The sequence below is a fragment of the Orbicella faveolata genome, unplaced genomic scaffold (assembly GCF_042242905.1).
Source record: "Orbicella faveolata isolate gen_17 unplaced genomic scaffold, um_ofav_v1 contig_27, whole genome shotgun sequence".
Lineage (NCBI taxonomy): Eukaryota > Metazoa > Cnidaria > Anthozoa > Scleractinia > Merulinidae > Orbicella > Orbicella faveolata.
This window is the reverse complement of record NW_028301555.1, coordinates 734046-757765: the sequence shown is the minus strand read 5'-3', so window position 1 is coordinate 757765 and position 23720 is coordinate 734046. Positions and strand designations below refer to the sequence as shown.

Below are 23720 nucleotides of genomic sequence, written 5' to 3'. Positions count from 1 at the left end.
CGAGCATCATTATGGGATGACAACTCATTTTTTTTTTAAGACTTCGGAAAGTGGGCAGATCAAATAGCGCTTCACAATCTCGTTAGCTTCACAATTTGGATCCACGGCATCACCCAAAGAACGAAGTGAACTTCAGAATTTCTGGGACGGTCTTAGATTCCGCCATACAGGACAATTGTAAGTACAGTATATACATACATGTCTCCTTATCCTGATTGCATAAATTGCGTTTTTCTTAGCATATTTACTTACTTACTTAATCCTCTTCGTTCCTAAGTGGAACATAGGTCCTCAACTAGCGCGCGCCACCTAACCCTATTTTGTGCAGTGCCTTTTGCCTCATTCCACGTAACATGCTTCGCCGCCAACTCTGCCATTCTCGTGCGCCTCCAGCTGTTTTGGGGTCTCCCTCTCTTTCGCTTCCCCTGTGGGTTCCACTCTAGTGCCCTCTTGACTACGTGTTCTTAGCATATTTAGGTCTAAAAAAATACGAATAGAGGCAAACTTATCAAGGATACGAACTCGAGAGATCTCGCGTGTCTGATCTTTGCAATCAAAACGAGAAATTCCGGCGAAGTCTTTGAATTCTCAGTACCGTACAGAAGATCAAGTTCTCTGTCGAAAAAGGTCTGTCTAAGAAAATGGCCAGTTGTAGGTTTTAGTCGCTGCGAAACTTCTCATTATGAAAGCTCGTACTTTTCCACTATTGTGCAATGTACATTTGATGATTTCCCGTAGCAAACAAACCGGCGGAGAAACTCCGGCATTATAACTTGCTAACCATATAGTCAAAAAGCAATGGATTAAAGTACGTACGAATGTTTGTAATTAGTTAGTTCTGGTTCTGCCCTGACGCGCACGCAAATTCTCCTTACTGGTGTATATGTATATCTTACAGTACGAACTGAGAGAATCTGTTTCAGTAACAAAATAATTGCGTCAATGACAATTCCTTATTTCAGCCGACCTGCTCACTTAATTTTGCAGTGTTGTTGTAAAGGGAGATTAGATCTGATTACTGTAAGGCACTGAACAAAACGAAAATAGGTAAATTAATTGTAAGTAAGTGCGAAACAGAAAGTTTACAATTCTTATGAAGCTAGGGCTGGAAATTGACACTATTCAAATGTTGTTGCTTTTTTGGCGGGAGGGGGTCGTATTAACAAAAGCCACATGAAGCAATGAAAATGAAATCAAAAATAACAGAAAGGGGAGAAAATATGAGGGAAATCGATTCTTGTTGTGACGGAATGTTAAATTTAGTGAAGGGAAATTGTAGAAGTCTACTTCAGTCTAGTTTCTATTGTTGAACCTATAGTATGTAAGAGTATGTAAAAAGGTGTGTTTAGAATTGTCTCTACCTACTGAAACATTCCATTTTCTGAGTCAATTTCATTTCGTCGATGTAATTTACAGTGTGGTGTTCAAGCTATGCTAATAGAGTAAGCGCTATTGCCGCCGCTATTTCTCGAGTCGGTCTATGTTCCTCGAAAAGCGGCTGGTAATCGAGCCTGCATGCACAGCGACAGAACACAAACTTAAAATTGAAGATAAATTGGTTTCAGGAAGTTCAATTGCACCGAATGATACACTGTAAGTGTTTGAGACACGTAAGGTAATCACTGCGGCGAATCACTTTTCTCTATAAACACAACAGACAAACGATTGTCACAGCGTTACTAGGGGGAAAATAAACAATCGTGGACAATTTCAATGAGAAATTAAGACCACCCCTTTCCCCATTTCAATGACAAAAAAATGGCGCATTTTAGGTTTAGCTCCGCTTCATCGTTGATTTTTTGATTCGGGGAGAGGGATGGTTTTATTTTTTTATTTTATTCTGACCAAGATTGTAATATGAAGAGTGTGTCCTCTCAGTTAAATATTACTTCATCAGCACTTTCCGTTTCCTTCGATCCGACGTTGAAGCTTCCTGATTTTTTCACAGGTGTTTGGTAAAGAAGAGAAAGGAGGAAGTGGCGATTCCTTTAGGGTGCTGATTGGAGCAGAAACATCAGCAGGTAGAAACTTCATCATTTGTTTAACAATGTGGTGATAGATTCACGTTTCAGGGTTCGATTGCCTAATTAAATAGTTCGTCTGATGTTTGTTGTTAACACTGTAAGAAGTCTAAGGAAAATTCTACTTCTCCAAAGTGTCGTTTACGAAGGTTGTGTTAACGTCAGTGTTCATTGGATTGTTATTGCAGATTTTGATCATTTGAAGAAACAACAGGAGAACAGATCAGCAAAACCAATTAAACAGTTGCGACAGCTGAGTCTGTTCCAGGTATTTTGCACATTTGTTGTTCAGAGGCATTTTAATCCTACTACTTTGCTTTCGCGCTCTCAAGTCTCACTGGCTTTAATTTCAAAAGATATTCATTTTTTGGCCTTGATCGCCCCACAGCACGAAAACAATCAATCTATCATCTTACAAAATTGCACATCTTTTAATCTGGTTTGCTTTTTTTGGATTAAAATTCTCTGTGTTTCAGTTCCCACTGTACTATTATGCAATGAACTTTGTCGCGCATATTTTAGTTGGTAATTTTCCGCAGCAAACAAACCGGCGAAGAAACCTCCGCCATCATATAACTTGCTCACCAAGTTTTTCAGTCAAAGAACAACAGGTAGAAGTGCTAATGGTTGTAATTGGTTGGTTTTGATAAGGTCCTGATGTGACACACAAATTCTCCTTACTGGTGTATATCTATTTCTACGAACTGTGGGAATTCCTTTTAGTGACAAAAGAATGTGTTGATGTGTCTTGATGGCAATTCCTTATTTCATCCGACCTACGCGCTTAATTTTGCGTTGTTGTTGTGAGGAGAAGTTAGATCTGATCACCGTAAGGCACTGAACGCAATTGTGAAACATGAAGTTTTTAGAGGATATATATCTGATGAACTAAAACCTCAGAAGGATATGTAATTTCTTATTTTGGAATATGACATCGCATGTACATAAAAACCGGCAATACACTTTCTGGCCGCGAATGCCTTGCGGCCGAACTTCACGATAAAGCGAATAGCCGCAATCCAAACGAGTTTGTTCCAAACAAGGTTTTCTCTCTAGTCATGATAGCTAGGCAACTGGAAAACTACGAAAGTGGATGTTTGTCGTACAAAGGTCACTGTAAAAGAAAAAAAAAACAACTAATAAAACAATCTCCTTATGCAGTTAAATCGTCGCGATTAAAAACTTGGAACGTGTCCATTATTGAATCAGTGAACTTTATTGACTATCGCTTTCCAAGGTCTCGTTTAAAACCATCAAAAGTTTTTTTTTTTTTTTCGGATTTCGTGGTAACATTACTCAGGCAGTCATGCAATCACTGACGTGCACATTGTCCTTTGATTACCAACATGAAAACATACAAATTATCTCTCTTGCACTTCTCCGATGAGTTCTTATGGTTCTTGGCATGGGTGATCAGTTTAAGAATTCTTTAGACCTGTTCACTGGACTTTGTTGAGATACGTCGTGAGAAATAAGATGCTGATCTGCCTCTAAGGTGAAGACTGAAGCAGTTGCCACAATGATAAACCGAGCGCTTTACTAAAGACCGTGTTTTAGTTTTTGCTTTTCTTAAAGCCTTCTTTTTCTTTTACAGTCCAGTAATTAATAAGAACATAATGCATACCTTGATAAAGCAGTGAAAAACAAATCATTATTTTTTTAAATAGACAGTTTTTGGCTTAAATAGGAAGGAAGGTCAAAATGGAGGGCTGCTAAATAGTATTTGTATAGTGATGGAACGTTCTAAAACTTTGGTCATCACTTCGTGTGTTGACCTTTTTGTTGATTTAAGCATTCTAAGATGACAAGTCATTCAAATTGTAGACACTTCGGAATGTGGACAGATCACGTCCTCAAATAACGCTTCGCAGAGACCATTCTAATTTTTAATCTCGTTTGCTTTACAATTTCGATTCACGGCATTACCCAAATAACGAAGTGAAATTTAGAATTTCTTGGATGGTCTTAGATTCCGCCATAAAGGAGAACTGTAAGTACAGTACGTACAAGTTACTCGTCTCGCTATCATTGAAAATTAATTAACTTTCGCTTAGCGCATCTTTATGTTAAAACAATTCAAGTGTGTATACGAACTCGAAAGATCTCGTGTCAGTCTCTTCAAACAGAACGAAAAATTCCCGAAGGCTTTGAATCCTCAAATTTGCGGTACAGAAAATTGATTTCCGATTCGGAAAGAGAGCCGTCTGATAAAATTGCTCATTCAGTGTAAGCTTTGCCTGTTGCGGACTTCGCACTTTTTCCTAAGCGGCAATAGACTTTGTCACTCACATTTTGGTGATTTCTCGAAACAAACAAACCGGCGAAGAAAACTCTGGCATTGTAACTTGCTCTCCAAGTCTTTAAGTAAAAAACAAAACAACAACAACAAAAAAAAAAAAACAGATAGAAGTACGAACGTTTGTAGTTACTTGGTTTTCGTTCTGTCCTAATGTGACACAAATTCTCCTTACTGGTGTATATGGTTTTTCTTATAGTGCGAACTGAGAGAATTTGTTTCAGTAACAAAATAATTGCGTCATTGGCAATTCCTTATTTCAGCCGACCTGCTCGCTTAATTTTGCTCTGTTGTTGTAAGGAGAGATTAGATCTGATTACTGTAAGGCACTGAACAAAACGAAAATAAGTAAATTAATTGTAAATACAGTGTGAAACACAAAGTTAGCAAGGGTAGCAATTAAGAGCAAATGCACAGAAATATCGAGCAAAGCGTGGCCACGGTCAAAACTTAACTTACCTTTGTTTCGAGTTTATAGAGAGGTATTTATGAGTTTTCGAAAGTTTTGGGGCTCATTTTTCTAAATACGGCCTACTTTCAGGAATACTTGGGAAAATGGATTTTGCACTCTCTCTGGCCAAAAAATGGCCGAATAAATTGGTAAAATATAGCGTTGCAAAAACGTCCTCGCGTTAATAGTTAAAATTATATCTTCGGGAATTAGATACTACTATTAAAAGAAGAAGTTTTTGGCACTCTATATTTGTCTGTCCTTCGGTTGCAGATGACAGCTGTCACTGTGAAAAACATATCCTTTGATGATGTGACAATAGCCGTTGTAAAGCAAGTATTAGTCTACAATTGCAAAAAGACTTTTCGTTATGTGGCAGAGCTCGAATCGAGCTCATTTTATGGCTCTAAGATGTTGAAATACTCTTCTTGCACGAGATATAAGCATTTGCTTGGGTTTTTCAGCGGGCGCTTTGAAAAACGCTACCAAAATCTGAGAATTTTTTTTGAAATTCCAACTAATTTGTATATTGTCACGGTAACGAAACACTGAAGCGGTTTAAACTGTTGCTTCAAACAATCCGCTTCCAATAGCAATTGATTTAAGGTTTTTAATTCTCTTAATCTGATGCTGCGATGGATGTAGTCACAAAGGACTATATTATATAAAAGTAGTAGTAATCAAAGATTAGAGCAGTGCGTTCACGCGAGTACTTTGCATGTTTGGTCTACTTTGGTGGCGTTCAAATGGCTCGATAGAAAACTAAGTTTGATCGAATGACAGATAACGATTTGCACGTGAAGTTGAAGCCTGCGGTAAAAGTGTTTTTAATTAATTAAGTATTAACTTGTACTGGACAAAATATTTTCCAGGAAAGGCATTTGAACTGTTGGCGACACTTAGAATTCAATTTCAGATCGCCAACACTTGTAACAAACATTTCTTAATTGAGAAAATAAAGCTTTGACCAGCGAGCCTGCAAGACAGTGCGTCGCCAGATGTTTTTAAATTTTTTCATTGTTAGTATTTGTTTACATTACTCGAATATAAATCTTGTTTTCACAAATGAAAAAGGTGAATTAACCATTCTGGCCACAAAACACGGCCTTTAGGCGAGTTACACAGGACGGAAAGTTTGTTTTCTTTCAACCAATTATGAGCACAACGAATTTGCCGAGATACAAATCGGAAAATTTAGTCTCTGTACACAGATCTGAGGTCATCACGGCCATTTGCGAGCTACATGGATGATTTGTTTTCTTGCTACAACTCATAGCCATTTGCAGTCGCCGAGCCACAAAACATGACGCAGGGTTTAGTTACTTGTTTTCGAAGGCTAGCGGGTCAAAATACATGCAGCTTTGCAGAAATCATACATACTTCGAATCTATACGGCGAATACATGACTGCGTGCATGTGCCCATGGTGTAAATTTGTCCCTGCTGTGGGGATGGGGGCAAATCGGTGAACAAATCCGTCCCAAAAATTCCCGATACAAACTGGATTAGGATTACGTTTCATCACTAATCACTGAGACTCTACAAAGGTCACCAGGTGATGGCGTATTCTTTATTACTGAATAGAATATTTTATGAACTATGATAAATCATCCCTTGAACCTGAGATAAATGTTCTTCCATGAAACTATTAATTGTATAAAGTTCCTGAGTATATCCATACACCTCTTAGAAACAACAACTGTACGGCCAGTGTCACGACCTTTCCATTATGTTACTAGATTCAGCCTGTAATGCATGTCGGGTTCAATGATATACTATCACCATTTTCCCACGTGTAAAGTGTTTGTTAGCTGATGCACGGAATGACATGCAATTACCCTGAGACAATTTTAACAAGAAAAATTAACAAATAAATTATTCCAGGCGAACCTTGATTATATCTTCACGGCCATGAATTCCATTTCGCCACTCTCACTTTCATAGGTGTTCGAAGACGTCGTTTAGATGTCAGAGTCACTTGCAGATGTTTATGAAAGGTACTAAACATGGAAACGCCAGAAAAAAGGGAGAAGGCAATGAGCCTAAATTTTCTTTATTCGTCCAAAAAAAAAAAGGCTGTCGTCGGTTGGGTGATGGGAAGCGAAACATTTCGCGGTGGCCTTAGTTTGTGACCAGGTTTCCCGAAATATGCCTATAAGCCCGTTTGCACTATACAGACATGGTTGCACTTTTTGGTTACCGTAAACGTCCCAAAGTAACAACCTCCCGAAATCAGCGAGGCCCCTGAAAGTAACGTCGAAAATTTGTGACCGCTAATAAATCCCTAAAGTAGCGAGCCCACCCATAAAGCACCCCACCCACCCCACCCCCCACCTCCCCCGCCGAAAACAGTGAGTTTAAGGTTTAGTGGTATATTTTTTTTGCTAATCAATAGTCAGGTGAAAGTTACCGTGTGATCATAGGCACGCTACAACAAGAGAAAGTATCGCTTATGCCACGAAGCGTTGTGAAATGTCAATTTGTGCTTCGTCAGTTTATGTTGCGCCGTGCTAACACAAAAACCGTAGAATTCTCATCAAGTAACAGGAACGTATACTAACAAGAACTTTTCTTTAAATTGATATTGACAACTCTGTATCATTTCAACAGGTGCGTATACTATTCAGTAAAAGGAACGTTTGAAAACTCGGCCAACGCACTGAGATATTGTTGAAACAGTTTACAGTATCTGACTAGCTTTCCTGCCGACCACTGACAACGCGGTCTAGGTATGAAGCAGCTTACCCATGTGGCAGAAACATAGCTTCAAACTGCAACGAAGAATATGATTTCATGTTTAACAACTGTTTTAACGAAATTTATCTTTTATTTCGTAAAACAGAGCTCAGTCGTGCCAACTTCATATAACTTTTTTGCTCTCCGAAGTAACGAGCCCCAAAAGTCGAAAGTAACGAGTGTCGTTACTTTCGGAAGTTTACAATAATGAAAACTAGCCGATTACTGAACTTTGAATCCGGGTTGAAAAAAGGCACAAGGCAAGAAATCCACAGCCCAAATATACTTTTATCTCAGAGAATCAGTAGTGCACCATTACGCCTGTATAAACATTCAAATTGAATTATGAAATCAAATTAGCTTTAATTTTCCCGGAAACTATCATGAAATTTTACAATCGACATACAAACTTGTTCGATAAATTGTCCAACACGGAGCAAACAGAAGTGACAGAAAAGAGTTTGGCCTCTATACAATAATCACTTGAATTTCTGATGTTTTCCGACAGAACAGATGTTTTGGAAGGAACGAAAAAAAGCACCATTAAGGGTGGGGGAGTGGATCGTCCTTGCTCCACGTTCGCCTCGGTGTCTAATAGTGATCTTGCTCAGAAAGGAAAACGCTGATAATAATTATGTGCTGAATATAAATATTCTCCTATTAGACAGGTACCCATTTCCTGAATCTGAAAATAATGCTATTTCCAAAGTTTCTAATCTAGTGAATTGTTTATGCGCTGTCATTACAATGCGTGACGCTCCTGGCATGGAAAAAGAGAGGTGAAATCAACAACTTTTGATCAAGGGTCTATTTTGGCGTAATTGAACAGTCCGTCTTAGAAGCGAGGCGTGTTCGTTTCTCACCATTGTTGGCGGCCATTGCTGTTCCGATACGTGAGATATCACTGCCGGAGTCAGTAGAAGTGGTTCCTTTGCTTAGCTGTAATCGAGATATTTCGACACCTACCTTTGTCGAATTGAAGATTTTTTGAAGAAGTGTAGCTGCTATCCACCATAAAGTACTTTCTCACTTTGTAATGTGGAAATGGTATCATGTGAAGAATTTTTGGAGCATAAAGATGACGCGGTCACACTGAGACCGCAAGATACAAATAACATAGAAAGGGTACGGTAAACTGCCATTGAGAAGCTCCACCACCCCCCCCCCCCCCCTTTCGACCTTAAAAAGCTCCCGGGATCCGGTTATATTTAAGCCCTTCCCTCCCAACTTAACGACATTAACCAAGAGATTATAATCCTGCCAAGAAATTATGATCCTGTATTAACTTATGTCCCACACATTAATGGCCACCATTGAAATAGCCGCCATCGAATAAGTACAGAAAAAAACACATCAAATCCAACTGTTTAATCTGAGCTTCCCGCGTGGCCACAAATTGTAAGAATAGATGAAATAAATTTGTTGTGGTATTAGAATGCATTTCCAGATCTTGAAAATTTCATTTCCATCGGTGTGCGTTACAGCCGTTTGTGAAGGAGCGTCACTAGGGACTTTAAGCAAAGAAAACGCGGACGGCGACGGGAACGCCATGAGATCAGGGAAAAGCCAAAAGGTCCACTGCGCATGACTGGCGGGAAACAAGTTGACGTTCTGCGTTCGGGCCCGACGTGAGTGAAGCACATTTCGCGTTGTCTGAAAACGTGAGTTTTCGCTTTCGTTTCCTCTGCTGTGTCAACGCTAAATAACCCGTGTTACTAATTTCGAGGAACTTTAATGCTTGTCTTCTCTTGTTATGTGACATATTTCATTTTAAAGAAACGTTGAGAAATCTGAATTCAACTCAAGCCGGTCGGCGAACATGTGAGTACCGTGAAATATCTTTTTGAAAGCTTATGTAAATAAAGACAACTTACACGAATTTCAATCGAAATTTTTCCTTTCAAGAAGTACTCAAATGTCAAATGGCTCATTATGGTGAAATTCTAACAAATTTAAAAGGGTAGACACCATTAAAACTTGCGTAGCTGTTTCCATTTTCAGTCGTAAGATCAGTGGTTTACCTAGATCTTTATCAGTCCGCACACTGATCTGTCGCGCCAGTCTGATTAAACATCTGCTGATAATAAGTTCATTTACTTCATTGTACAGCTCAGCGAGAAGGGGCAAGTTGCGTTTGTGGAAGCGAAATTCGGACCGGCAATCGTCTTCAAACCATCGAAGTTAAAATCAGGAAAGGAATCATAAGGTTGGTCGAGATCATTCGACCGGTTTAAATCGTACAAGAGTAGAAGTTCGTCATCGTTTAACACACCTTCATCGTGATTATCAAGAGTTGATTGCGAACTTCTTTCAATGAAGTCATCCTAGTTCATCCTGATAAACAGAGGACGAATAATGTCAATAAGCTTGACAGTGCGGAAACCGCGGTTTCGGACGGTACTGCTTAATGTTTGTGAATTCCTGCCACAACGGCCTTCTCTCCCCAGCCTTCTCACAGGTTTCGGCGTCCCCGTTGCCGTCCGCGTTCCCGCTGCTTAAAGTCCCTACTGACTGACGTTACCGTGACTTTAAAGCCGTGACCCTTGACCGAATGAACTACCGTTAAGTTGCTTTCCTCAACAAAATCTGGACCGCAGCATAAAATGGAGAATAGCTGTACGGCATGTAAAAGTAAGTCATCCTTTATAAGCTGTGAAGCAGAGTTTAGCGCCATAGTTTCATTTAAAACCTGATTTTTATATGATGTGTAAGGAGAACACTTAGACACGTTATAGCCAAAAAACGAGCCCGATTGAACGATGGCCACGTATCGAATAGTCGGTTTGTAATTATGAAGTGAAACTCGATTTGCTGAGACTGCGGTGGAGCCTTATCAAAGAATGTGTTTTCTCGTGGCAAGAAGCATCATCTAGAACAAAAAAGCAGGCATAAATTAAGTGTCAGATACTTCTCCTTTTAAATCAGTTTCTTTCTTCCTGATGATATAGACTTTACTACTTACGAAAAGACATTTACACGAATGTCAATTTATGGTAATTATTCTGCTATTTTTCGCCAGTGGGAGTGCGAAAATCGATTTTCTCAAATAATTCGAAAATCCGGCCGTATTTTGAGAAAGAAACACCGAAACCTTTGAAAACTCGTTAATACCTCATTACAAATTGAAAATTAAGATTGGTTTCATTTTTGACCGTGGCCGCAATTTTTGCATTTTGCTCTATTTTTCTGTGCATTTGCTCTTAAATCAACATTCTTCAAATGAGAAATCTATACCAGTCCTATACATTATCGCCGACCAGAAGAATTTCAATTCATTACACAGCATTTTGTTTTCCTTTTTAACAAAAACCACATAAAACAGTGAAAATCAAATCAAAAATAACAGTAACGGGAGAAAAGATAATGAAAATCGATTTGTGTTGTGATAGGATGCTAAATTTAGTGAATGGAAATTCTAGATCGATGTCTACCAGGTTCAAGTTAAGCTTTTATTATCAAATTAGATTACGGTATGTCTTGTGCTTGACTGAATTTCTAAGCCATCATTGTGAACACGTTAGGAGATTCGATAACTCGCACGTTTATATTTAAAACTGCTATTTTCAGTTGTTGAACTTTGTTGCCGGAGTATGTTAAAAGCGTGTCTCGAATTGTTAGCTAAAGAAACATTCTATTTACCAAGTCAATTTCATTTATTTTGTCAATGTCATTTACAAAATAGGAGATTTTTTATCGATCTGGTTTTCAGAAGTGCAAAATATGATCATACATCGACAGGACACAAACCTGACAGACCCTTACAACTGAAGATAAATTTACGGGTATCGAATGGTTTTTGCGAGCAGTACATTTCTTTTTGCGAGCACAAGCAGTGATCAAATTTGTCTTGCGAGCGAGCACTTCGTAGATTTTCCGCTAGCTGGAATCTCTCTTTCATTAAAAAGAAACGTTGTTTTGCGCCAATCTGGCTGACATTTCAAAACTGGACAATATGCTCAAAGTTAAGCAACATGTTAAGGGGTGTCTCAAAAACTAAGACCTAAGACCGAAGACCCCCTCTGAATCTCAAAAACTAAGACCTAAGACCCCCTCTTGATCTCAAAAACTAAGACCTAAGACCCCCTCTGAATCTCAAAAAACTAAGACCCACGACCCCTTTGAATTTCGTCAAATCTGCCATTTTCGTTACTATCTGCATTTCTGGACATATCTCCTAAATCTCAAAAACTAGTTTTCTTTGAATCGGCAACGGTGTTATTTTGGAAACCAAACAAATTGTTTGGTTTTGGTGAATGGGCTTTCAGTAGTTCCCGTTCGGATAGCTGCGCTAAAAATAACGCGAATCACGCACATCAACCGACGTGAATTTCATCCGCTTTGGGAAAAAAAGTGAAATGTTAGTTAATACATTAGTACTTACATTTGCTCTATTTCGTTTTATGCCACTGAAGCCATTAAAATTTACTCCAAGCATAGACAGGTTCAGCATGACGTTTACGGTAGACGGAAACGGCAAAAATTATCTCAGTGATCACTTTTGATCTTGTGTTCAGTTTCCGCTTAAGAGTGCCTGCCTGTAAAAATCAGACAAATTCTTAATTTCGCGGCAAGGGTCGAAAATTCGATTTCGCTCATATTCCTATGGTACATAGGCTAGGGCATGACAAAAACTACTGGATAGTTTTTTTGACAAAATATCCTTTTATTTCAAAGAAATATGCAAATTACCAAAGTCCGTTAAAATCGTCATTGGACGCACCACTACTAGACGTCATCCTCGGAGACGCAGGGCCAGTTATTGGGAGCGGGGAAAAGTCTAAACGGATGAGAAGACCCGTTTACACTTTTTCCCTGTCCCCACTAACTGCCCCTCGGTCTCCGAGAATGACGGCTATCATGATTGTCTTGAATTGACTCCATGTTTACTAAGAAATTTAGCTAAATTTATAGCCCGATGGTGAAAAAATATTCAAGGCACACCAACCTCTATTAAGCGGCCAACCCCTATTAAGCGGCCACCTCCCATTTCCCCGAGGGTAGCCCACTGTATTATATGTAAACCAAAAATAATTGCACAGCGCGAAAAGACCTAGGTACGAGTTTAGCGTTACAGTGTTTACGCAGGGCGGGTAGGTGGCGGTTGTCTAGTAAAAGATAACAACACGGGTAATGGTTAACTATTCATTCTTTTCATTGCTTAATTTACTCTCTTCCTACTCAACAAGATTGTGTGCTTCCTTTGGTTCCGAGCCTTACGGAGCCTTACGTATTAGGTTAGAAATTGTCCTACCCCTACCCCCTAAAATGGGATGACAGCATTGCGTGACGAACAAATAAGGAACCGCTGTAAGCAAGGATTCAAGCAGCAAGAGATCAAACGATGATCAAACGTAATATTTTGGTGTAGTGCAAGGCAAGCAACTATCTACAAATCACTTAACCGTTTTTGACTTAGATGCAGTGGTGATCATATGTGTCGAAAGAGGGTCAGAGATTCATGGTATTCGACCATTAGATAAGTTGACAGTTGGCGATGTACATCGGACGTTGTGTAAACAAAAGCAAACTTCTGCTTTATGTGCGACGAATGGTGACAGAAACACGTCAAATCGGCTTTTGGACCTGCCTTTTACAGCAAATAAGGTTAGAACATTTCGAAATTATCAGCTCTGTGTCTATTTCAACTTAATATAGCTCAAGACATGTGGCGCTTGCTAAAATATATGTCTAACCCGTAGATTGAAATTTGACGACGGATTGGTCAAATATCTGCATTTTTAACGTACTTTGAAAAGCTCTCGCGTCGCTCACAATCATTTGCCCAAAGAAATTTTTACAGGAATCTGTAGACCATCCTTCTGCGATTCAACCACTAGAAGCTTAATCCATTTGAAGGTTTCGAACATGGTGAAAATCAATTATTTTTACGAAGTACTTTTAAGTGAATGAAATACATGTCTTCGAAATTTAATTATTTTGCACCCAACAAAAACCGCAACATTCCTTAAAATCAACCCAGCACACAATTGAACATTGCACAAAAATATTTGAGTGTTTTAAAGACGGAAGAATGATGTGGTTTTGCATGCGAGGCTCTCAAACTTGTTTAATAAAATAGTGCGTCCAATGACGATTTTAACGGACTTTGGTAATTTGCATATTTTTTTGAAATAAAAGGATATTTTGTCAAAAAGACTATCCAGTAGTTTTTGTCATGCCCTAGCCTATCTACCATAGGAATATGAGCGAAATCGGATTTTCGACCCTTGCCGAGTTATTTTCCATATTTATGGACAGGGACTCTTAATCGTTAACCAAATCAGACAGTGCAAAAATCCGAAGAAAAACATCTCCTTTATTCACCACCAATACGAGTATTTTCACTCTAGCACGGTACAAACAGTGAAGACAGAGGGCGAAGGTCATTTTTGCAGTTCGTCGTTGGCCCTAAGCGTCATTGATGGTTTTCATGATTGCTTTTTACGGCCTAAAAAAAGATCGAAATCCACTAATCGCCTCTCGCAGACTGACCTTTTGAACTTTATGTTTTTTCCTCAGAGGTCCGCTCTTATGAAAACAAGACCATGTCAATCATTTTTCTTTAAGTTAGCGCGGGAAATTTTGGCGAAGTTTGTGCAGAGGCAAAGAATGGCGGCGTTCAAGCTGCTCGTTCTCTCAAGCCTCAGTAGTCCACAACTGGCTGCCTTACATGTTTTCAATCCGTTTCTATTTTTTTTCCTGACTCGATCATCTAAAAAAAAAAAACAGAAAAAATGGCAGTTTCATTTTTTTTTCAAAGAAGAATTGGCGAAGCATTGACACATACTTGAAACTTTTGTAAGCCACCTTTAGTGTAACAAATATGTAAAAAACATTGCCTAAGAAGATTTCAAGTGCTTCATCAATTAGCTATTAATTGTAGATTACACGAAATTCATAGTACTAGAAATGAAAGACACTGTCCTCCAGTACATAGCAGCCTCGGATATTTGACTGCCTCCGCTTTCTAATTGGTTATATCCACCTCAAAGCAACTTCTGATATTGCTTATAAATTAGAAATAAAGTCATCATGGTTGTTGTTTCATTCTTTTGGCTCTGCAAAAGGTTAACTTAAATAAAATTGACACCTTGTGAATTTTTCAAAGGTCTTAGTTTCTGAGATTCAGAGGGAGTCTTGGGTCTTAGTTTCTGAGATTCAGAGGGAGTCTTAGGTCTTAGGTCTTAGGTCTTAGTTTTTGAGACACCCACATAATAAGATCTTATCGCGGTTCAGCCAATCCCAGCAGCACAGCTAGTTATGCCTTGTTTGATGCAGATTCACGCGAGTCAATGGGTTCACTCTGTTCACCGTACGAAACTCGAGATCTGGGCAGAAAAAGCCGTACCGATCTGAGATCGTGGTAAGAAGATTTCGTTTAAGGCTACTCCTACCATAAAAGAAGCGAGCTTTGATTTGGTTCAATAGACGTGTAACTTCTGAGCATGAAACTTGTAATTTTAACGGACTTGAGTACCCAGAGCTCCTCGGCCAAAGCAACTACATTAGCCGCTGTTCCGAAAATGAGCCCGCACTTCCCTCCATCTTTCAGTACTCGTGAAAAGAATCATATTTTGCTACGTACTAGCTGGGTGCTCGCAAGTTTTGGGAAATTACTGAACAAATTGATATAGGCTTTCAATTCGTGCAAACCATACTAACCAGGAAAAATAATTTGATTGATTACGCGCGTAGAATACAAAGTCCGTTGATCGATCGATGGCCCATTGTATTTGAAACTTAATAAACTTTTACGCCTTTTACCTGTCGAGTATATGAAACGTTTTTTTCCATCGATAAAAATAAACTCTGACTGAATACTTACACCACGAGGGAGCTAGTGAACTTAGACACTGGGGAGTATTCCAACGGATTAAGCATCTGTATTTACGTCTGAAGTCCTGTTAAATGTTAAAGAAGAGCGAAAAGGAGGCGTCGAATTGGCATGGAAGATGGAAGAGACGGGGTTAAGTCTGTAACCTCCACAAAACTATTTGAAATATAAAAGAACATAAGATGTGAATAAGGGATTGAGCAGTGCATTGAGTAATTCTGGAGCTCTTTTGTTGGTTTCCTGTTCTGACCCTGTTCTGCTGATTATCGTGCAGATTTTCGACTGAATACTTCATTCTTTTAAGCGTATGACTTTGCATCCTAATACTAAGTATTATTTTCTATAGCTAACAGTAATGTCTGTGCGGTTACTGATCGACAACCTCCGAGAAACGCGGAAGTATTGTATTTATCCATTAATAATGGTAACAGGACTGAGTGGAGTCCAATTTGGTCTGTAATCACACGAGTGATTAACAAAATCGGACGACCGCGTAGCGGGAGTCCGATTTGTTAATCACGATTTGTTAATCACGATTTGTTACCAATTAATCATAACAATTACAATTTCCCACAAAAGCAAAAATTCATTTGAAAAAGAGCGTTTAATAGTCATTTTTAAATATTATAATTAAAAATATGGAGAACAGTTTGCAAAATGGCTGTTAAGTTTCTTTCAAAACAGTCACCAGAGACTAAACCTCCACAATTTTACAAAGTCAGTCTCTTGAATTGGTTACCATAGTAGTTGTAATCAATGTTGTGATTGGTGGATTTAGTGGAGAGGACTTAAAATGATTGGCTCATGTAACAGGTGTCCGATTACAGCCAACTGTCCGATTACACTGTCCGATTACAGCTTTGCAGATTAATTAGAGCAAAATACAGCAGTTTATGCACCAATTACATTTGAGGAAATTGTAATTGTTATGATTAATTGCATAATAATGCACATATTTTATAGTAAACGAAACCTATCACTACTTTACCCTTGTCAGACTTTTGTTAATTGAACAAATGCACAAGATGAGTATTAGATTCAGTAAGTTAACGCCATTAAGGGCCAATCAACGATGGACTTCGTTACTTTTGCTCAACGACCCTGGTTTTTGTATCCTTTCTAATGAGCTTTTCTTAATGTAGTTAATCATTCGTTTGGATTATGCGACGTCTAAGCTGTTTGTCGCCAAGTAACCCTTTACCTTTTAGCTGTAAAGCCAAAGTTTTTCGCTATTTCTGTTTACAGTGAGGGAAAGAGAGTTTTTAACTTCGATTTCACAACGAAGGTCAGGGGAATCAGTGACCAGGAAGGCAAAGTGGTCATAAATAGAAATACTTGAAGCCATACTCGGTGTTTTGCCCGTTTCCAATAAATCAAGCCCAGTATGAAACTTTCCATTGCTTGAGATAAAGTGTTTCGTATTCATTTTGAATAGGCAACAATTTTTTCCCGTTTTGTTAATAAGGGCGAGGCCTTTCTAACATAAGATGAGTTTTGCGTTTAACTAAAGAATTGTTCAAAAACACCTTAGATGGTGCAATTACAATTAAATGCAAAATGCTGACATCAAATTCTCCACGGCTACGTTTACCAAGGACAAAGTGTGATCGATGTGTACGTAAACGAATCTAACACTGTCGGGAACGCGCGCCACATTTTTGAGCTACGCCTCAATGATTACGCAACAAAGGAGATGTTGGGACTTGTTTGAAGCATTCCAAATTTAAAGCAGCAACATATAACGACGCTACAAATTTCGGCCTCAGAATGTTGCAAGCGCTTGCATAGGCCTTCAGCTATAGGCAATAATGGAAGAACCTTTTTGAATCATGGATCTTTTTTTGATTCTGTTTAACTTTGGGTTGGATTTCTTTCAGTGCGGAGGTTTAGGAAACTGAAGAAGGGATCGATTTGCCTGTGAGATAATAGAAATTTTGCAGTGATCTTTAAGGAGTGCAGTTGCTTTCTATCTTTTCTAACTTGTTGTAAAAAGCGAGAAGATAATAATTGTTCACTTAGGAAATGCAGTAGTGAAAAATTCCATTCTCAAAGGAATGTTTTATGATCCCACTAGTTTTGTTTTGGCGTTTGTTTTGGTTTGCACTCGTCTCTGCCGTTCATTCAGTTGTTACCATTCATTCAGTTGTTACTGTTTGTGCAGGGAAGACATCTGTCTCTTATTGAAACTCCTGTTAAAGTTTCCAAAGGTATTATAACATAGCGAGGGCCGAAGCTCCTTTGCTTGTAGATAACATATCAAAGAAGATATTCCCCAGAACATGGGAGGTTTTCCTTCGCTTTCAAACGAAACGAAGCGAAACATAAACAGATCCTTCACGAAAACATCCACGCAACGCGCGAGTAGCATCGATCCGCGAAAAAACTGGGTACCATGTCTAAAAATAACTTAAGAGGGATTACCTCGGGTAGAAGGCCTATATGTGGGATTCACTCGCTTACCTTGATGATCTCTTGATACAGAGCAATTCCCACTGCAGAATAAGAAACAGGCTCTGAATACGTGAACGTAGGAAGAAATCGTACAAATATGTATTAATGATCACGGAACTATTATGGAATTATTGCGAATATACAAGCTGCTGCCTCTCCTAAACGAGTACGGGAAGCGCCGGTTTTTGTGTTTTTGTTTTGTTTTGAATTCAATTTTCTTGAAGAGAATAGGCTAAGACTGACAAAATTCTCAGGGAAGGGTCTGTTCCAGAGGAATGACGCACACTGCAGTTGTCCTCTAGCTCTAGAGTGCTTTTTCTTAATTGCCCAGCTCCGTCAAAAACACTTTCTCTGCTTACGGTCTTTAATTTTTGACACTTTCAGCAAAATGACGAGAGTAGCACCTGCCGGCATCTCAGGAGCTGATAATCGCACGGACGATTTCATAGCGTGCTGTGGTTTCCTTTGGGAATGTATGAAGTTCATATCAACTTGCTTCGAATTCTTCAGCTGTATTACAGGTTGCTGTGGTTGAAGCTGTGGCTGCTAGAAAAAGGTAGGAACTAAACATAAATAATCGCGGTTTATTTTCTTCTTGGTTTTGTCTTCTAGTTAGTGGGTTTTCCTTTCCCATCCAGGGGGGAGTAGAAATGCTCCTAGTCGCTTCATGTTACGGAAACCGGGATAAGTTCCGGCCTGATGGGCCACTTGGCTCGCATACAGACTTTTACCCCTCTGGAAACTTTCCGATTTCCATCCATAAAGAAGAGAAAACCTTCAAAATTTCAATCCAGTGTTGAGCTTTCATCAATGTCTTGTTACCTTTGTTTCAGCTTCTTTAATCGTCCATTAATATTGATAAGAGTGAATTTTCACCTAGTCACGTAGTCACGCCATAAGTCACGCACGTGCTCCTGATTCACAAGCCTGGTTAACCCACTTATCTGAACCAGACGTTTGACTTTTATATCAAACACAGTAGTTTACCTCATCGGCGAAAGTAGGGTTTTAAGCCTGTGGGAGTACTCCACCGGATGAATGCTCCGTAGAAAAAGGGGCCCTTACGCCGCGAAATGTAACAACTAACGAAAAATGTAAAAAAAATCTATCACTCGAATTGTAACGAATTTTGACGCAAAATGTAACAACCTCTTTAACGCGTAATGTAACCACGGAAAATGTAACAACTCTGATCTTAGTATATAAAGGAGATTTAGACATATTAGTCTTCTTGTCAAGCTTAACATCGCCTATCGCCAGTCAAAGTATATAAACTTACTAGTCACTGGTCACATGACCAGCTCAAAATTTCCTCTCGTTGAATAGAGTGTGTCCATTGTCACGCAATAAAAAATATAATCAAAAACCATTCAGTGGATAAAGTCAAGAAATTGTGATATTATAGACGATAAATAAAGAAGACAGTTCTCCCAGTTTAAGGTGTGTGCGTTGTCCCAAAATTGAGATATTCGTCGAAATGTTCCGCGCAAAATTATAAAGTCTAATATGGAGCCGCCATGTTGGAGGACCTCCTTAGTCCTCCAATATGGCGGCCGGAAAATAGCCGTGTAAACATCTGGAACTTACTTTGGCTATCTAGTCAACTGATTATCTGAACCGAACCAAAAAACGTTTACATTGGCACTTTTCCTAATACTTTAACTCCTAAATTAGCTAAAAATCAGGAGATAAATGTATATTTTTCGACATACGCGATCTTAGCTTCATGTCATTGGCCGCCATAACTCTGAAATTCAAAATGCGCTGGTTTCCAAACGAAGCACACCATTGATTTGGAAAGTTGTTAACGGATATAAATTTTGTACCTCTTATGCCTGATGAGGATAGAACCTTTAGGGGCTCTTTAGTTTTGGATTTGAGAATTTGATGACGTCACGTGCACATACTCTAGTAGTTTTAGAAGAATTGTTCGTGTTTGTCATGTCAAGTGTGTGTCCGTCCGTCCGTGCTCTAAGGATGAACGACAACTTGGTATCCTCTAACGATAAACAACAACACAACATGTCCGAAGGCAAGAATAATTACTAACACCTATCAGTCACAGTTAGAGACGTTAGAAGTCACGTTATGATGTTAGCAAATTGCTTTTATTTCTGTTATCACACACCGTAGAAGAAGGAACCTTGGAGCCCTGCTCAATGTCTTCGTTATTCGAAAAAAAACTGATGGGCTAGTATATTGACTGGGTAAACTATAGCACTGAGAAAGGTGAACAATTATTTCTACAATGTAACAACTATTGTGACCCTTTGCTCCTCTTTCCCACTTTACCTCTATTGGTATTGACAGTAACATAAACAGCGGTTTTTAAAGTTTATGAGGTTTCGACCATCATAGGATAATAGCTAAAGCTGTGCTGAAGGTTGCTGTGACCAAGTGTAGCCACCCAAACACAGTGAATAAGGAGGAAATGCTTGCAGGGTGATTGGAAATTAAGGACATTCGCGCTAATTGTTTCTGCGGATCCTTACTGCGCACGCAAATTCACACGCCACGTTATACATGAGAGCGCGCGCTAAGTAATAAAATGAACAATGATGAGGCAGATGATAGCTTTGTCTGCTTTTAACGATCTTGGACGTTTGGTGACCCCTGTTCTTCTTTTGATGGATCATTTTCTCTACCAATTTTCTACGTTTAGTGAAAAAATGAAGAAAATCAATCAACTAGAAGTTTGAATTTTTTTGCAAAATTCCGTCCTTTTTAGCTCCTCGTTTATCTTTTCGGCGGTTTCAAATGCCTCTTGAATGGTTAAGTTTTGTGAAAACGTTGGAAAATTTGGAATTATTTACGCAACAGACCCACCTCTACAAAATATGACAAAGATCGTTTGCCTCCGTTGAATCACCCTCGATATTTTGAATTATAAACCCCCGTAGACCATGCTGAATTACGTGCGCCAATTTTTCAAACTCAAGGTATGTTCCCACACGCTTTATCTCCAAAACGAAGTGGTGACCGTCTATTTTTTTTTTTTTTTTTTTTTTTTTTTTTTGCATTTCTGACACAAGTAACTCATTATCTGACTGCAGTAAAAATTTTAAAAAAATCTATTGACAGGAAATTTTCGCGCGAACGTCCCTAAGCTTTACTAGTAATTTATAATATATCGAGAAGGTTGTTACATTTTGCGTTGTTACATCTCTTGTTAAAGAATAAAATAAATTGTTTTATTCTGGGTCAAGAGCTGTGGCAGTTATTTAAAGGTTGTTGCATTTCGCGTCAATGTTATATTTTCCCTAGGTGTTACATTTTGCGGCGTAACGGTACCTTATTCAGGTTACTGGAGATATACAAAAGGGTACGTGGGGATTTCACGAGTTATGACATAGAATACAGGGATAGAAAAGCTGCCATTCAGACAATTGAGAGGGTCTTTAAAATGTATCTTAAAGAGACTTCTCTAACGGCTGATCCATTTTTGCTCAGTTATTAACCGTAATGTCTCTAAACTTTCTTCTCAATATTTTGCAGGTTTTGTTGTCTTGCTTCCGTAGTTATCAGTATTTGATGGGGTGCATTACCATTGACGACTGTGATAGATTTTTGTGTTGTTGTCTGAGTGTCTTATGAATAGGTCTGACTGTAAACTGGAATTCATAGGCAAATGAGTGTCTCAAAAGTAGATATGTTTCTAAACCGAGATAACATAAACATATGGATCACAAAGAAGTCACCCTACAATCCTGGCCAAAAGACTTAAAACACTTACTTTCACGTGGGTCAACTTTATTACCAGTAAATGATCATTTTTTTACTACTTTCTACGCCATCTGTTCCAAAACAATATTCGGACTTGGGTCGAGTCAACTGACGCCCACAGGGACAACATTTTAAGGGGCGGGGGAGGGGAAGGGATTTGAATTACAGTTGACTCCTTGTTAGTCGAACTATCGCTAACTCGAATCTCGCCCTAACTCGCACCAAAATTGATTCCCCTGGATTAGCCCGTTACATTTACTGTAATTGTACTCGAACCCCTTTGCTTAAGTGCAGAACAGTACTCTTTTACGATCTTTTGTCCCATTTTGTTAGCAAAATATCATTTCGTTTTTAAGTTTGTATTCGTAATGACCCTAACTAAATACATTGTTTGAAGACTAATCAAAAATGTGCGTAAAACATTGTTTCCCTGCTAATTTTTAGCCATTTCTGTCATTTCTAACAATACTTAAAAGTTTTAACATTTGTTTTGACGGTTCTAGTTAACAGAAGTCAACTGCTATTGTACACGTTGAAAGCGAAGACTTGACAAGACTTGTGGCGAGGATTGTAGCTTGTAAAAACACACATATACTACCTTGTACTGCAAAGGTTTTTTTTACTGCACGGTATTCTAGAGAATAGCTGATGTTCACATAACAATAAAGAGCCTCAGTTCAATGTAACTTTGTTTTACATTCGCTAATTCACATTTGTAATCAAGCTATGCCGGTTTGGAATAAACTTAGTCTGGAAGTAGAGTCTTGTTTGAGAGTTTGTAGTCCGTTTGAAGTCAATTCGCTGCAGGCATTCAGATTCTGGCAAGAGATTATCAAGGTAAGAGAGTGAATACCCCCTGTAGGCCTTACATCCAAGGTCATCCCTCTTAATTTATTTTAAGTTGTACCCAGTTCTTACGCGGATATTACTCGCGCGTTGAGTGGATGTTTTCGTGGAGGATCTGTTTATGTCATTTCGTTTCGTTTCGTTTCGTTTCAAAACAAAGGAAAACCTCCAACGCTGTAGGGATTTCTTCTTTGATATTTTGATAACAAGCAAGGGAGCTTGGGCTCTCGGTAATACATTTCGAAACTTAAATAGCAGTTTAAATAAGAAACGGATGTCCCCTGCACAAACAATAACAACTGAATGACCGGCAGAGAAATGTTTAGACAAACGAGTACAAAGAAAACAAACGCTCAAACGCAAGCTAGGCAACCGAAAAAACAGATGATCAAAAGTGCAGGCAGACGCTCGTTGTCCAAGTAGCAGAAAGCAGTTTAAGTAGCAACGGCAACAACGCCAAAGACAACGTCGATTAACAAACGACTTAATATTCAACCTACGAATCTCGCGAGTTCAGGATTATTCAGTTTGTATACACCGTCAGAAATGTCCTAGACAGAATATATGAAAGAAAGCGTAAAAATTCGAAAAAGAAATTTAAAAATTGGCTGTCTTATAGTTCACTTTCTCTCAAATAGGGTTTAGGGTTAGGAGTGGACTGGAGTGGAGTGGACTGGATTTGTAAAACATGGAGTGGATTTGCAAAAGGTGGATTTGTAAAGGGTGGATTTGTAAAACATGGATTTGTAAAAGGTGGATTTGTAAAACATGGATTTGCAAAAGGTGGATTTGTAAAAGGTGGATTTTGCAAAAGGTGGATTTTGCAAAAGGTGGATTTGTAAAACATGGATTTGTAGAAGGTGGATCTGTAAAACATGGATTTGTGAAGGTGGATTTGTAAAACATGGATTTGTAAAAGGTGGATTTGTAAAACATGGATTTGTAAAACGTGGATTTGTAAAAAAACGATGATTTAAGATTAAAGCGCACGTCGAGAACAGTACGGATTTTTTTTTTCGCGCAGATCAAATCGGAAACCGTGCAATAAAAGCTAAAGATTGTGGCACCCATGGGACAATAAGCGGCAAGAAGGTAACAGTATTGAAAGAAAACCGGATGTTATCCTACAATATAATTAACCAGAAGTTTGTTCAAGCGGCTAACAAAATCCAATGTTATTTAATTCCGTAAATCTTTGCATTTTTAGTTTGTGCAAAAGGTGGATTTGTAAAAAAATTGTAAAACAAACGTAAAACATTAAACTTTATTTTGTTTGCAGATCCTTGTGATAACAATGGGGTGACAGGCTACACAACTCCTATCCACGTGTAATAGCCGCTTTGATCTGCCCCTTTTGTATAGT

At 38.7% G+C, this 23720-nt stretch overlaps 1 protein-coding gene and 1 long non-coding RNA gene across 3 annotated transcripts in view; one reads left to right on the top strand and one right to left on the bottom strand.

Annotated features, from left to right (window-relative positions):
* Positions 1-23720, bottom strand: part of LOC149107034 (roquin-1-like) — a 64896-nt gene that overhangs the window by 25689 nt on the left and 15487 nt on the right. The window lies entirely within an intron of this gene.
* On the top strand, positions 43-22272 carry LOC110042576 (uncharacterized). Of its 2 annotated transcripts, none has more exons than XR_016209400.1 (5): positions 43-177; positions 1949-2021; positions 2210-2289; positions 18173-18344; positions 21284-22272. It is a non-coding gene; the product is annotated as an uncharacterized LOC110042576 (long non-coding RNA). The 2 variants fall into 2 exon arrangements; XR_016209401.1 differs by lacking the exon at positions 43-177 and adding an exon at positions 1029-1047.